We start from the raw sequence: 16,832 nt of genomic DNA, 5'->3' as shown, positions 1-16,832 counted from the left end.
GCCTAGGAAGACATTATGATGGTTCTCAAGTATCCAGAGAAAGGCAAGCGGCAATCATTTTCCAGAAAACTGAGGGTTCCAGACAGACGGGCCACATTTGTGAGTCTAGCTTGCAAAGCATTGCCTGACAAGAAAGCATAATTCTTATGTCTACAAGGGGACCTTGAGATGAGGAATCTGGATGTGAGTGGCTGTCCTAGAGGCAAACTCCCTAAAAGATAAAAAAGGAATTTGTAGCTGACGCACTGTTTTGAGATCACAAAGGGTCAGTCAGAGGGAGAAGGCAGCATTTCAAAGCATGCAAGTGATCTAGACCTAGAAAGCCCCTAAGTCAAGGACGGCCAGAGACAGGACTGTGTTCTCTGACAAACACTGTGGGGAGATTTGGGGCAAGTGATTTCATCTGTATGGGTCTGGTTCCCCTTTTCTCAACTAGAATACTTATTAGTATTGACCAGAAAGACTTAAGAAGAATAAACAAGTTTTTACATTAAAAGCAATGAGAACAGTACCTGGCATATTGTAAGCACTCAAGAAGTGGTGTGTGTTATGAAGAGGAGGAGGACCCCTCCTAACTAAACAGTGCAGCTAAAGACCTCAGGTTTTCTAGAAGTTTCTCTTGAGCCATTTCCTTTTCACCTTTGCCCTACTGGATCCCAGTGTCCTTACTCCCCACACACGTTCTTTCAAAATGGCATCTTGGATCCTGGGAAGAAGAGAAACTAGTAACTGGGGGACTAGAGGAAGGAGCAGGACACCACCTTGGAATTGTTCTTGCTTTAAAAAAAAAAAAAAAAAAGCCAAAAACAATGACTCCAGGCAGCCTTCTAGATGTAACTCCAATACACAGAAAACCTAGGGGACAGAAAAACCATACCATAAGCAAACTACAGGACCACATCCAGTAAGATCCATACTGTGGCAAACTCTACAGGGCAAGGAACTTCGTTTCTTCAAAGAGCAATAACAAACAAAAATGCAAGAAAAAAATAGAGGAGGAAATCTGTGGATTAAAACAATCTTAAGATACCAGTTAAAATGTATGAACCTTATTTAGATCCCGGTTCAAATATGAAAATTGTTTTCATCTATAAGAGAATCAGGGGAGTTTAAACACTGAATGAAGGATCATTGAATTACTGTTGAAAAGTTTGAGGTGACCTCATGGTTTCACGCTTAATGCTTTTGGAAGAATCTCTGTCTTGTGGAAATACCAAAAAAAAAAAAAAAAAAAAAAAAAAAAATGCACGTACACGTGATGTCTGGGCTTTGCTTCAGAAGAATCCAGGGAGGGGAAGGAATAGAGATAAAGCAAATTGGCCAGGAGTCTGAGAATCAATCCAGCGGCTATTTATGTGACTTTAATAATAATATTCTTGTTACTCTTCTATATGTTGGGATATCCTATAATAAAAAGGAGAAGGAAACCCCGTTGAATCTGTGGGTCTGGGGAAGAGATGGTCCCCTGAGGGACGTGTCTGCCCGGTTGAGATTGTTGCCGTGGGAAGGCTTGGGAGGTTACTTATCTCTTTCTGCCTCTGCTTTTTTATGTGTACAGTGGGGATTGGATCATAACACATGCCTCGTGGGGCTCCTGTGAGTCCTAAAGAACTAGATAGAAGTAAAGCGCACACTACACGGCCTGAGGGAGGGGTATGTTCCGTACAACTCTCGCTATTACTATTACATACGAACCATCATACCTCACGACATCAGCCACAATTAGATCTCCACAGGACTCCACCCCTCACAAAGCACCTTTCTAGACAGCCCTCAGGGGCGCTTCGCCATAGCCCTTGGAGAGAAATACGAGGCTTACTCCCATTGAGCAGATGGGAAAACTAAGTCTCAGTCCGTGGTGACGAAGGCAGTTCGTGGCCAAACGGGCACCAGGGTCAGGTGTGTGACTCCCTCCCACGTCCTCTCCAATGCACCAAGGTTGCCCTTTGGGGATGAGTCAGAGGCTAAGATTAGATATTCAGCTTTACGTCATCAAAAGCTCGATTTTGTCTCTGCGTGTTGTGTCCAGCGTCCTCTTTCCCTGGCTGGGGGAGGCTGACCACACTCACGGAGATAGCGGATGGTTCATAGCCCCTGCCTGGACCGAAAGACGGCACTGGGCTTAGGCAGCCTTTCCAGGGAGAGTTCGGCCCGCCAGGCCTCCCTCCCGTGGCCAAGGAGCTTGTCCCGGCTAAGTGCTGGGTGTATCAGGAGCATGGGGCTGCCAGCAGGGCTGAGGAAATAGAACAGACAGAGCCACCCCAAGCCCGTGTAACTCAGGAAGAAGACTTCCTCCGATCTTCGGCGGGGAGGGCCAGGCAAGCGGGTCCCAAAACATTAGTCCAGGATTTCAAAACTAGCTTCTCGCAAAGGGAGAGATCCTTGGGCACCTGCAGGGTGGTGTCTCTTAGTGATTTCTTCCAAGAACAGGTCTGGAGGCCCTGGGCTTTCTGAATATGCATAATAATAATAATAATAATAATAATTCTGAATATGCATTAATAATAATAATAATAATGATGAAACCTACCATATCTTGAGTGCTGGCATTGTGCCAAACACAACAGGCATAGTTCAGACATTCCTCATTCACAATATACTGTGGGGAAGGTATTTGCGTTGGTTCAAACAATGCCAAAGTTTAGAAAGTAAGTCCTGAAAACCTCCCTCCATGTCACCACCCCTGCCCTGCAGAGGTAGACATTATTTACCGTCCTGTGTGTTCTTCCTGACGTTTGTCAATATCTCATCCAAAATGATACATGCACACTCCCTTATGTGTTTGGCATGCGTGTGCACACACACACACACACACATTTTTATTTTTATGAAAATAGAATCAGACTTTATTCAGCAACTTGCTTTTCTCATATATTCGTTGATCTTTTTTCCAATCCTATGCATAGAAACAGGAGACCTGGAATAAGCTAGAAAGTTTCCTGGGTGTCTCAAAGGGAAAAGTATATATCGTTTAGAGCACAGCCTTCTAACCTCTGAGTTCGTTTTGCAGTCCTGTAAGTTGTAGGGGACAGAAAGATCTCCAAAAGCTCCTGACTGTGGACCCAGAAATGAGCTTGACAACCTTCCCCCATACACACAAAGCCAGTTCGTTCTGTCCATTTGTTTCTGATCTAAACATGTGTGTTTTATGGATTCTCTTTTGAGCCATTTGTGACATTTCTAGTTCCCTTCAATAGGAAGTTAAATCAAATCTTTCACAGGTATTCATTTGTTATCTGAGAGTTGTAATTTTACCTTTCCTGAAAACCCTCTTTTTTTTTTTTTTTTTTTTAGATTTTATGTATTTGACAGAGATCACAAATAGGCAGAGAGGCAGACAGGCAGATAGAGAGAGAAGGGGATGCAAGCTCCCTGCTCAGCAGAGAGCCCGATCCAGGGCTCAATCCCAGGACCCTGGGATCATGACCTGAGCTGAAGGCAGAGGCTTTAACCCACTGAGCCACCCAGGCACTCCCTGAAAACCCTCTTTTAACAGCAGACATTACTTTCTTTATTATAGAGGTGGGGAAATTGAGGTTTAGAAAGGTAAGCAAGTGCTCAAGGTAACACTGTTGGTAAAGAGCAGAGTCTGGATTCAAATGCATGTCTGTCCACCCCTAAAGTGACCAGGAAATCCTGCCTGGCCAGTTTTAAAGGAGCAGGTATTAGCTACCTAGGTCCTAGCTACCTAGCCAGGTACTAGTCTAGGTATTTTACATATGTCCCTTCGTTGAACCCTCTCTTCAACCTATGAAGTAAGCGTGAGCCTTGTTAGCCCCACTGTATAGATAGAAAAGTAAGCTGTACACAGAGAGGTCAAACAGCCGAAGTAGGCTGCAGAGCGGGGCACCAGAGGCGCTCTTCGCTGCTGCTACCTGTCCCTCCCTGCTCTTTTTCTCTGTGTTTTGGTAAACTGAAGCCACCCTGGGCTGTTTGGATGCTTATCACTGCCCGGAAACTTTGGTCTTGAAAGTTGCTGGAGGCAATATACTCATTTCCCATGGCTGCCATACTCCCGTGCCACAACTTGGGTGGCCACAGACGACAGAAATTTGTTCTCTCACATTTTGGAGGCTAGAAGCCTGAAATCAAGGTGTTGACAGGCCCACACTCTGTCCGACGGCTCTAGGAGAAAATCCTTCCTTGCTTCCGCTAGCGTCTGGTGTTTGCCTGTGGTCCCCCGTGTTCTCTAGTTTATGGGTGCATCTTTCCTGTCCTCTACCTTCACATGGTGTCCTCCTGGTGCATCTCTGTGTCTCCACATCATCTGCGCTCTGTGCCTCTCTGTCTCTGTATCCAAATTTCCTCTCTTATAAGGACACCAGTTGTTTTGAATTAGGACCTGCCCACAGATCTCATCTTAACTTGGTTAAATCTGCAAAGACCCTATTTCCAAGGAAGATCACCTTCCGAGGTTAAGATCTCGATGTATCTCTTTTAGTGGGGGTGGAAGGGACACAATTCAGCCCATAACAGGCAGCATACTGGAGGTCAACCCCTCCCAAATTGTCTTCCATGCAAGTGAGTCTCACGAGAAGCTCTATAGAGGGGAGGTTGCTGTGGTCTCACAAATGTGGAAGACCCCATACCCCGTGGCGATGCTCAGTGGTCATAAGCATCTAACATCCTGAAAATAGCTTCAGTGAAGAAACCCGTGGACTTTGTTGAGGTTGGCATGCCCCAAGCTTACTTGAGCATGGATATTCTGGGGTGTAGTGGTAGCTGCTGTTTTAATAATGTTCTGAATGAACTTGCTTGGGGAAACTCACACAGTGCACATGCCCTAGAGACCAATGAGGTCTAGACTCCAATTGAGACCTTGCTATCTATTGGATATGTGACCTTCGACAATTTCTTTTCCTCTCTGAGTTTTGGTGTCCTCATTGCATAACATGGGAGTGAAAATTCCTAGTCACTTAGGGTAGATTGACTGATAGAACAGACAGACCCCCAAACATATAACAGCTTGGAAACAGTAAGATATAAGTTTATTTCTTGCTCAGGACTGGGCAGGGAACATACTGGCCAGGCAGTCTTTCTGCACACAGGCATTCAGGAGCCATATTAAATCTGTGGCTTCTAGGGGCATCTGGGGGTGGTCTCTGTTCCCCCTGGAGCGGAAGAGATAGGGCTTAGAGGATCCTTCTGGGTAGGTTCTCATGGGCCGGGCTTTGTGTGGAGCAACTGACTTCTGTTCACAAGCCACTGGTCAGGACCCAGTGCTATGGCTGCAACTGATGGTAAAGGGGGTTGGAGAATGTGGTCCCTGGAGGAGGAATCATTTCCCAGCAGGACTCGGCCCTAAAGAGAGAGAAGGACGCACTTCTGGCTGACAACCAGCCATCTCCGCCACCCTAGCCTTGCAGGTGTGTTCTGAGGATCAAGTACAGCTTCTGACACATGCAAAGTCCTTAGCATCACACACAACTAAATGAACGGCAACAGTTTAAAAATGAAAAAGATACAGAAGGGAAGTGCCTCGAACTAGGAGACAGGCGCTGGGAAACAACACTAGTGTGGGACCCTCCTCCCTGCTCTCCCAAGGCATTCCGGGGGCTGCTGTCTGCTGTGTGGCAGGGAAAGGGGAGCAGAAGTCCTCGGGGTGTCATTCAACCCAGAGCACCTCTCCCTCCCCCCTGCTTCCTTTCCAACCAGATGGAGAAGCGTGTGCTCCAGAGTCTTGACAGCCTCAGGGCTCCCCAGCGGTGGCCCCCAGGACTGCAAACCCACCTTCCTGCCATTGCTGAGCCAGCTGAGGGGTGGGCAGCCCGCCAGGCCCCCACCGCAGCCCCTGGAGCACACGCCAGTTGCAGACTCTCAACATGCTGGAGGGAGGGATGCAGTTCTCACCAGACCTCCAGAGCCACTGAAAGCCTGCGCCTTTGTCCTGCTCCGGGCTTCCCCACCTACCTGGTGGCAAGGTACAGGAGAGAAGGAAACATCAGGACACCTCCCGCCCTCTGGCCAATTTTGGTCCGCAAGGTCCCTCGAAGAATGCATGTTCTCTTTTTAATTAAGTCCGCATTAATTATTAAACCAACTGTACTTCAGATCACATCCCCAGCCCCTCCACAGGACCCCAGTTCCAACAGATGTCTCTCATAGCCCCTCCCCACCTTTCTCGAATGTAAATAAGCTTTCCAAGCTGCTGTCAGTATGTACACACAGCTCTGCTTTCCGCTCTTCCCATTCTGCTTTGTATACACTTTCCCATGGATCTGGGTCACCCTGGTGCTGAGTATCTCCCAGGACTGCAAAAAATATGGAAGACGTATTTTGTTTTAGATTCTTAATACCCAGAACATCTGGGGGATGCTCAGACAACTGGAGAGATTCTTGCTGATGCTGCAAGTCTCCGAGTACAAGTTCCCTCGCAGACAGAAAACCCTGGATTTTGCATCTGCTTGGAAGAACATGGGTTTTCTCAAGCACAGTGGATGGTGGGGTGTGACGGTTAGTGATTTCTGCCCTGGAAGTGGCATAACCTGCCGGAGTTCCCGTTGGCTGGAGTTGCAAGTACAGCCCAAATTTATTGGTTTTGATTCCTGCACCGTTCCCTGCGTAAATTAAAATGTGACATTATTACACCCTCCAACAGCCCACTGGTGACCTTTAGCACACACACCCCCTCCACAGCCATTATTCAGCATAATTTGACTGGTTTCAGGCAAGATGGGGGAGCAGGGAAGGACCAGAGGGGGCAGGGGAAGGCATAGTCCAAATTAGAAACAGATTTAAAGAGCATTTGCAGGGAATTAGGCAGTGGGCCAGGAGCGCTTGCTGGCAGCATGCACAACCCCTCTTTAGGGACTGTCAGCTCCTCCTAGGTCTCCACAGCGGATGTTTCCCCGGCCTGAGCGCAGCTGGGTTTCAGTTGTCAAACCCACAGCCAAGACATCTGAGAAGGGGGCGGAGTGCCTGCGTGCACACGTGTGTAGACGCCCAGGCCACATTCACACACACACACACACACACACACACGCATGCACGCACGCACTCAGCCCCAAGGCCTCTCCCAGCACAGTTCCATACGTGCACACTGAACTGTGCACACATCCTGACGTGCAGGAGACACACGGACAGAGGCGGGTGCCCACGGAGAGAACCAGGACACACAGACTTGGGCTGTGCCCCTCTGGATACTTCCCAAGAGGACTTTCAGAGCAAGTTTCTCAACCCACAGCCCCTCCCCCATCCCCAGAATGGCTCTGTGACATTGGTTTTGCCCTCCACCTCTCTGAACTTTTGCATCTTTCAACTACAAGGTGTAAATAAAGCAGCTGTGACTATCAGAATGAGATCGTAAAGGTGAGCACCCAGGTGAACTTCCAGCAGGTGTATTCAGACCTGAAAACCGATGAGGAAGGTGGTGGTGATCGATAGGGACAAAGATAACCAGCCCTTGGTTCCCTGTCCTCTCTAGAGGGGACATAAAGCTCCTGCTGACCTGATTCTTATCTTGTTGTAAAGAGTGAGAAGAGCTTTGCATCACCTGGGGGAATAGGGGCAGAGAAGTACCAAGGATCCCTGCCGCTGGAGAAGGGCACGTGCAGCTCCCAGCATGCACCTCTCTGTGGCTCTCCACTGCCAGGGAAGCCTGGCATGGGCTTGTGCATCGGGTACTCTGCCCTCCCCTCTCCCTCCCCGGCCCCACCCCCACGCGTGTGCCTGCTATTCCTGCCAGTGTCCTTCGAGTCATCTCCTCCTTGGTACGCACTCTTGGTGAGGAGTATCTTCCCCTTTTCCCCCTCTCCCTCCTCACCTTTACGGCTTCTCTCCAGTCATCCTAATTCCCAGAGTTTGAGTCCCTCCAGCTTCTGATTGATCTTACCTGCCCTTTCCTAGGCACCTACTATGTACAAAAAAGCCTTTGTTCTGGGGGCTATGGGGCTAGAGGGTGGGCAGGGGTGCTGCTAGACGTGAATTAGATGTCACCCCTGCCCCAGAGTGTTCACACCCCGGTGAAGAGATCAGTCTAGCACAAAACACCTAAAAGACCCAGTCAGAAAATGTCAGAAGAGGGCACAGCCCTGGATAGACTCTGGGAGGTCAAGAAACTCTAAAGCCGAGCCTCTGTGCAGGTCAGGATGCTCTATTTCAAGTGGCCCAATGTCGGCCAAAGACTGGAATGGGTGATGCCAGTTCCTGGAAACCAATTTCCACATGACACTGGTCGTGAGACTCAGAGACCCCACTGTACATCACAGTGACCAGTATCAAACTCCACATGGATTTTCGTTGGGGGGGGAGGGGGTTGTGTTCACTGGTGGAGAGCTGCGGGTGGCAAGGGGTAAGGCACAGAGGCAGGCTTTTCTACACCTTCATTTAGTCAATAAATATTAAAGGAGCGCCTCCTATGCGTTAGATGCTGGGAATACGATGATTAGCAAAACACAGACCCCACGTCATGGAGCTCAGCGTCAATGAGAGAGCAACCCGTACACCAACAGGCGATCCAATGCAGGGGGATTAATGTTCTGTGGGGACACGCTGGGCATGTGTGACGCTGGGGCACAGAGGAGCTGTCTCATTCAGATAGGAGGATAAGAGTCTTCCAGAGGTAGGGGGAGCACAGGGGGCCCAAAGGAGTTCAAGATGGGTGCCAGGTGAAGAGGAAGCTAGAGTGAGGACAGAGGTGAGACGGGAGAGATCGTCGGGGAAGGTCTCAACGACTCACTCTCTCAGTCACGGACTCAACAAGCACTGTAAGCAGCCACCTGCCAGGGGGTCCCATGCCAGGCACTGAGACTGTGACGGCACAGGATGACTGAACTGAGTTGGTAGCACTGAGGACGGAGGGGAATCCATAGATTGAAGAAACTGACAATCAGCTTCAGTTGGGTGATGAAGGAGAGGGAGCAGGAATGACTTCAGGTGACTCGGAGATTGCCAGCCGGGTGCTTAGTGGATGTGTGTCCATCCCTGCGGGGGAAGGAGGTGCACAAAGGGAGGCAGGTTGAGGGACTAGGGAAATGAGGAGTCTGCACTGGTCTTGCCTGCCTGCAGGGCCAAAGAGATGGCAGCAGTACCCAGCACCTACATAACCACCCAGACAGGAGTCGAGCCCCCGCGGAAGATACAGGGAGCATCTGAGACCGCGGCGCGAGCTTCGCCAGCTGCCTGGGGCCCGGCTCAGAACAGTAGGGTTTCAGTGTTCTAGTCATAGAGGGGACCTGCAGTACAAAAGGCAAAATGTCAGCTTCTTCTGGGTCTTCAAATGCTGCCATTGTGACGACAAAAGGAATGCCAGCCCCCATCCCACCGCACCCCCCTCCCCCGACCATCACTGCCTGGTCAGGGCGCCCCCTGGAGGAAGTCGGCTAGGGAAGGAGCCTGCCCTTGTGCAGTCCATCTCTCTGGTGTTAATCTGTTCCGACAGCACTGGCCCAGAGCTGGCCAGGTACTAAGTGCTCAATAAATGCTCTGCTAGGAGCAAGGAGACACTTGGCAGAAAGCAGGAGATTTCCCAGTGATGAAGGCAGCACTGGCCTCACCTGGGCCCTCCCTGAATTCTCCTTGAATTGAACTGGAGGGGCGCCTGGGTGGCTCAGTGAGTTAAACCACTGCCTTTGGCTCAGGTCATGATCTCAGGGTGCTGGGATCGAGCCCCGCATCGGGGTCCCTGCTCAGCGGGGAACCTGCTTCCCTCTCTCTCTCTGCCTGCCTCTCTGCCTACTTGTGATCTCTCTTTCTGTCTAATAAATAAATAAAATCTTTAAAGAAAATTGAATTGAGGGTATGTGCTATGGTGAGTGCTGTGAAGTGTGTAAACCTGGCACATACTTGTACCCCAGGGGATAAAAATATATGTTTATAAAAAATTAAAAATTTTAAAAAATATAAAAAAAGAAAAGAAAATTGAATTGGAGCAGCTGGGCCTTTCAGCCGCATTAGGAGAAACTCCCATTTGCTTATTATCCTCCATGAAGATGGCAGCTTTTGCTGTCTGCCTTTACCCTTCTGGAGCATTGGTCAGAGGCTTAAAGCTGACACTCCTTGAAACCCCAAACGTTAGCCCTACAGATGTTTTCCCTAAAATATGGTGATTTTGATGAAGTCCAGGCTGACTTGCTTAAAATAAATACCCAGACATCACAAATTGTGCTGAAATTAAGGGCCTGGAATAAATGAGAACAGCCAACCCGAGAGAGAAGGAGATCATTCCAATGCTAAAGATCACCTCCCTTAGAACCGGCTTCACTGGAGCAGGTAAGTTTCAAAAGGTTGCACCAAAGACACCGGGGTGGCTCAGTCAGCTAAGTGTCTGCCTTCCGCTCATCATGATCCTGGGGTCTTGGGATCGAGCCCTGTGTCGGGCTCTCTGCTCAGCGGGAAGCCTGCTTCTCCCTCTCCCTCTCCCTCTGTTCCCTCTCTTGCTGACTCTCTCTCTCTCTGTCAAGTAAATAAATAAAATCTTGAAAAAAAAAATAAAGTAGGCTCTATTGAGTGCCTCACACAGAGTACTTGTTTTTCAAAATGTCTTACGAAAAATAAATTCTTTTATCTTTGAGTTGAAAATAGACATATTAAACTATAAAACCTTGTATTATTTCAGTTAATGAACAACAATGTCAACGGGAAAAGTACTGGGAAAAACTGAGTCACAAAAATCTCTCTTCCCAGATGATGGGTCAGGAGTATCTTGCACTGGAACCCGAGATGCCCTGAAGTTGTCCCTGAGATATAAAATATGAGGAAAACACAAACAACTAAGAAATGGACCAAATGTGGCCCATCCTAGAAGTGAGCAGTCGGGCTTGTACTACGTGCCCAGAGGGTGTGTGGTCCCTGCCGGGCTGAGAATAGAACCAGCCGCCACCGGCATGGGAGTGGGCCTAGTGGACTTCCTGCCTTTTGGTCAGACAGACTGCCTTCCTGAATTACTAGGGCTAGGAAGCGGTGTTGACAAGGGTGTGGGGAGAGGGGGGAAAAGTCACACGTGTCACATACAACCCCCGCCCCGCCCTCTCGCCAGCTGCCGGCCGCACTTCCCCTCCCACAGACCAGTTACCTAATCTGCACCACGCTGAGATGGTATCTGGGATCTCTAACGGCTCTGCAGTCCCACAGTGCTGTAACTCAGATACGAGACCAGTTGTACGAGATAGACAGAAGCCCAGCCCTGACTCCCAGTTTGCTCCATGTCAGAATGCAATACAGCAGGTACTGCTGTCAAGGACTCCAAGAGCTGCTCTGTGTTGAGCCCTTGGCATGCACTCAGCAAGGTGATGTGCCTCTCTCTGCGTACCCAAGATGTAGGAGATCACCCCCACCAGATCAGCCCCTGAGGTGTCCAGACCCTTACCCCAGTCTCTGCCCATCTCACCACGCTAGACACTGGACTCTTCTGGAGTTTCAGCCTGCACACACATAGGTCTCGGTTCTTCTCTCACGTACCCCCCCGGACACCATCAGCTCTGGGAGGAACATTTACCTCAGACCTCCCCGTTCCCCAGGGGAGGGCCATGCGTCTGACTGGTGATGCTGGGGGAAGAACCTGTACCTGCAGGACTCTGCTCCTCTGCCTCTCAGACCAGGCAATGGGCTGCGTCAATACATCCAAAAATTATCATTTCAGTATGTGCTCAAATGCCACATATGGTTACCGGCCACTGTAAGGGATGGTGAAACTTTAGAGGCTAACCCAAGGACCTCCCGTGTCCTTGCTTAAACTCTTCTGGTTGGGGAGAGGTCCCCACCTTCAGAATCACTCTACTTACTTAATGGGCACCTCTGATTGCTAGAAACATCTTCATATGGTGTGGAAATCTGCCTTTTTATACTTTCCCACCTCTAGATTTGAGCCACACCTTCTGGACTACATCTTCCCCCATGGTGGCTCTTCCAGTGTTTAAAGATGGGGAACACACTTTTCTTGCTCCCCAGCATGCAGTTCTTATCAGGGTTAACCCCCCTCTGTTCCTTTAGCTATTCCTCACACGATTTTGCTTCGTGGCTCCTCATGGGTTCATTCTCCCCTGGACCCCAATCTGCCACTAAACGTGCTTCTGTCTCTCTGAGAGACCATCGGAATGGAGCACACCCCCCCACCCCAGAAAGTTCCTCAGCTCTTTTTTAATGCCCAGCTCCATCTTTCCCGGCTGCTGCCTCCCTGAGTCACTGCCCCACGTTGGTATTGTTTGATGGGACACGGCTTCTGGTTTCTCCTCACTGGAGAACACTATATTTATAACCGCCGTGGGCACCTGTTGTTTTTTGACTACCCAGTATCCAGTCTGCCTAATTTAGAATAATCCCAAAATAGAGAGAGCTAGAGCCCTGCCTCCCTGTGGCGGAGGCCCAAGGGGAGCAGACATTCACTCTCCACACCTCAAGGAACCCAGCCTCTCACAGGCTCATGCCTGAGCTTTTGAATCTGACAAAGAAGCACCAAGACAGAGGTTTTCAAGGTGTATTTATGGTGGTGGTGGCTGTCAAGAGTCCCGAGAAGAGGCAGCAAGCATCCTGAGGTGGCAGCATCGTGGGCAAGAACCCACGGCTGTTGTTGGCAAACAAGGCCCCAATCAACAAGGGAACCACAGAGAGATGGTGCCCTGGGCACACTGGCTGCTCCGTGGGGCGTCGCCTTCCCTCCCTGGGCCTCTGTGTGAGTGGCGGTGTGAGGTCCATCCCGGCGACGCACTTCCTTCCTGAGTGTTTAATACATTCTTACTGATGGTTAAGAGATGCGGCTAGGGGCGCCTGGGTGGCTCAGTCAGTTAAACGGCTGCCTTTGGCTCGAGTCACGATCCCAGGGTCCTGAAATCAAGCCCTGCATTGGGCTTCCTGCTCAGCGGAGAGCCTGCTTCTCCTTCTCCCACTGCCTTGCTTGTGTTCCCTCTCTCACTCTCTGTCTGTCACTGTCTCTCTCACTGTCTCTCTGTCTTAAAAAAGAGAGAGAGAGAGAGAGCGATGTAGCTAAAAGTGAATGGAGAGAGAGAGGTCCAGAATATCCGACAGACTCCTCTCCACCAGTTCTTCAAAACAGTTCTCCAGACATCACTCCAAATCCGCCCAGGATTTGAACTCCAAACGGTTTCCTAAACTGAGGCCCAGACAGAGATGCAAACACTCCATAGCCTTCTCCACTCACACCAGTGACAGCTGTTTCCATGGCCACCTTGGAGGGGAACCCTGAGGGCGTGGATGTACGGTGGCAGAGGAACTTGGAGTCAGGAGAACCTGGTCCTCCTCACAGCGCCAGGCTCTCATGCTGAGGGACCACAGGAAATGGGCTCCCTTGCCAGGCCTCGGGTTTGCCACAGGGAAAACAAGGTGCTGAGGGATTTCTCAGTTTCTTCTCAGTTCTGATATTCTGTGACTCTGAACCCTCGAGATGCTATTTCCTTGAGTCCCTTACTGCGTTTCCTCTTCTTTCTGGCTCCTATATAAAATGTAACAAGTTTATGAATAGATAAACAAAATGTGATCTCTTGATACCGTGGAGTACTATTCAGCCATAAAAAGGAATAAAGTGCTGAGGCATGCTACAAAATACATGAACCTCAAAAACATGAGGCTATGTGAAAGAAGCCAGTCACCAAAAAACCACATGCGGTATGCTTTCCAGAACAGACATGTTCACGGTGACATGACACAGACTAGGGATTGCCTGGTGTTAGCAGCAAAGGGGTGCTGACTGCCAACACATTCAGAATGGTGATGAAAATGTTCTAAAACAGTCTACAGTGGAGCGTCTGGGTGGCTCAGTCAGTTAGGTGTCTGCCTTCAGCTTAGGTCATGGTCTCAAGGTCCTGGCATTGAGCCCAGCATCGGGCTCTCTGCTCAGCAGGGAGTCTGCTTCTCCCTCTGTCTCTGCCCCTCTCCCCTTGCTTGTGCTCTCTCTCTCTCTCAAGTAAATAAAATAAATAAATAAATAAATACATAAATAAATAAATAAAAGCTTTAAAAAAAAAAAAAGAAGCAGAACTATAAAACAGTGCCCACCATACTCCGATGTGCTCACCATGCACCTGGGGGATCTTATTAAAATACAAATTCTAATTTAGTAGGTCTATGGTGGGGCCTGAGAGTCTCCATTTTTCTTCTTTTTTTCCTTCTCCTTCTTCTTCTTCTCCTTCTTCTTCTTCTTCCTCTTCTTCTTTTTTAATGTTTTATTTATTTATTTATTTATTTTTGAGTAAGGGAGTGAGCAAGCTGGGGGAGGAGCAGAGGGAGAGGGACAAGCAAATTAAAAAAAAATAATTTTTATATCAGTGGCAAAATAATATTTTGGATATGGTATACTGAATAAACTGTATTATTATTTTTTTATCACCAATTTTATTTGTGGATGGTAACAGTAGTTCCCTGCCCCCTACTATTTTTTCATTTTCCTTTCTTCCTTAATAATAGATTTTCAGCTGGGCTCATGAGGGTCACCTGGAATGAAGACTACATTTCGACTTTTAAAAAAAAAGAAGAAGAGGGGCGCCTGGGTGGCTCAGTGGGTTAAGCCACTGCCTTCGGCTCAGGTCATGATCTCAGTGTCCTGGGATCGAGTCCCGCGTCGGGCTCTCTGCTCAGCAGGGAGCCTGCTTCCTTCTCTCTCTCTCTCTGCCAGCCCCTCGGTGTACTTGTGATTTCTCTCTGTCAAATAAATAAATAAAATCTTTACAAAAAAAAAAAAGAAGAAGAAGAAGAAGAAGAAGAAAAAGACTACATTTCCCAGCTTCTCTTGCCGCTAGGTGGGACCATGTGACTAATCACCACATGGAATGTATTGGGAAAGAGTCATTTTAAAAAATTATGTAGGTGCACACTTGCCTTCCTCTTCTTTATTCCTTCTTTGTTCTCCATCCTGCTGCCTTGAATGCAGACCTACAGCCATCTCGGGCCCTAAGTTCAAGGCCATGCCCAGTGGTTCAAAAGGCAACTGTCATGATGGTAGGGATTTTTGTGTACTCCCACACCCCCACCCCCACCCCACTGCTGGAATGCCAGTGCCTAATTGGTGGTAAATAAAATACTTGCTGACTGACTGATTCAATAAGTGAATAAATGAATAAATCTGGGTCTCCGATGTACAAGGAAGGTGATGTCAGCCCTCTACCTCCCAACCTGGGCTTTTACAGGAGAGAAAAACAAACTTCTACCTTGTTTAAACCCAAACCTCATCCCAATCAATAGAATATCAAAAAGAAACCTGCTTTGTCCCACAGAAGGTTTACCTGAAATGTTATGTTAAACCTCAGTAAATCGAATCCCATTCCAAATGCATTGTGATGGGGGGAGGGGGGTTGGGAGAAGGGGGGCAGGGTTATGGACATTGGGGAGGATATGTGCTTTGGTGAATGCTGTGAAGTGTAAACCTGGCGATTCACAGACCTGTACCCCTGGGGATAAAAATATATGTTTATAAAAAATTTTAAAAAAATGCATTGTGAAATTCATCTTTTCAGTGTTGTGGATCATTTTACCATGACAAAATCTATCCTTTTGCTTGTTTAATAAGTTGAGGCTTCAATACTTCAAGTTCCTAAAATCAAGATATGCCTCTAACCTTGCTTTCTTCCTTACAATTCAAAGCACCCAACCACGCTTCTCCCAAGGACCCTAGGGTATAGGTGAGTTAGCATCAAAAAGAAGCGTTTTGTAAATAAAGATGAGCTCATTTCCCTTCCTGATTAAGGGGAAATTTTCCATCTCATCCTCTGTCCAGTACACTTTGCTGTTTCTAAACCAAACAGGAACTTTACATGAGAGAGGTTAGTAAAAGTGGATTTTAAACAAAAAACGAGTATCTTTCTTATTTTTTTTTAAAAAGATTTTATTTATTTATCTGACAGACAGATCACAAGTAGGTAGAGAGGCAGACAGAGAGAGGAGGGGAAGCAGGCTTACCACTGAGCAGAGAGCCCGATGTGGGGCTCGATCCCAGGACCCTGGGATCGTGACCTGAGCCCAAGGCAGAGGCTTAACCCACTGAGCCACCCAGGTGCCCCAGTATCTTTCTTATTTTTAAGAAAATCATTTCACTGCATTCACCCGTGTTTTCAGCCCTACTGATGTCTGAAAGGAATTAAGCCTTTGTACATTGTTCCCTAAAAGAAAAGGAAAAAAAATATTTGTAGCTTTGGAAAAGACAGAGGCTATTTAATCCTGGTATGCAAACAGGTGAGGATGGAAGTTCTATCGGGTCCTGGTTGCCTATTCTCAGAAGAAAGAGATGCTGGGAGGGTTTCAATAAGCTCCAAGGGAGCGGGCAGCAGGTTAGATGAGGGACAGGCTTGCAGGAGAGTGGAGAGGGGTGAAGGGAGCGGGAAGAAGATCCATGTGGACGGGCCCAGGATGTCTGCGCCAAGGCCCTTCCCAAGGACCGGCTGAGTTACAATTACCCATCAGCAGGACGGCAAAGAGAACACCCATGTGAGTTTTCACCCTGCCAATTCCTGGGCCTGGAGGGCCTCATGCTTCATTCCAAACTCACCGGGCTTTGAAGTTGTAGGAGGCCACGTATCAGCTGTTGGTCATGTCGGATTCCCGGTGACAGGTCCTGCTTGAGACTCCTGCTGCTGGAAGGAGCTTTTTGTTTGTAACCCTAGAGGAATTCTGGAAGGAGAATTTAATCAGATGGCATCCTTGCTTGTCACCTCATTCTTCGCCTGGACAATGCTGCTACAGCATTGACCCATAAGCCCAAGCCTGGGTATTTCTAGATAGAACGTATCTGCTATATAAGTTTCCCTTCAGCAGAAAAAAAAAAATAATAATACTATACCAGTAGTACCGATTTTCCCAGAGCTAAGTTCCAAACTAGAATGAAGTGATATACCTTTAGAAACTGTGTTTTTAAACTCTGGGGCCGTGTGATACTGTTTAATGACTGATCC

This window comes from Mustela nigripes, chromosome 2, assembly GCF_022355385.1.
Source record: "Mustela nigripes isolate SB6536 chromosome 2, MUSNIG.SB6536, whole genome shotgun sequence".
Classification (NCBI taxonomy): domain Eukaryota; kingdom Metazoa; phylum Chordata; class Mammalia; order Carnivora; family Mustelidae; genus Mustela; species Mustela nigripes.
The sequence above is the reverse complement of the archived record's forward strand: the minus strand, read 5'-3'. Positions refer to the sequence as shown.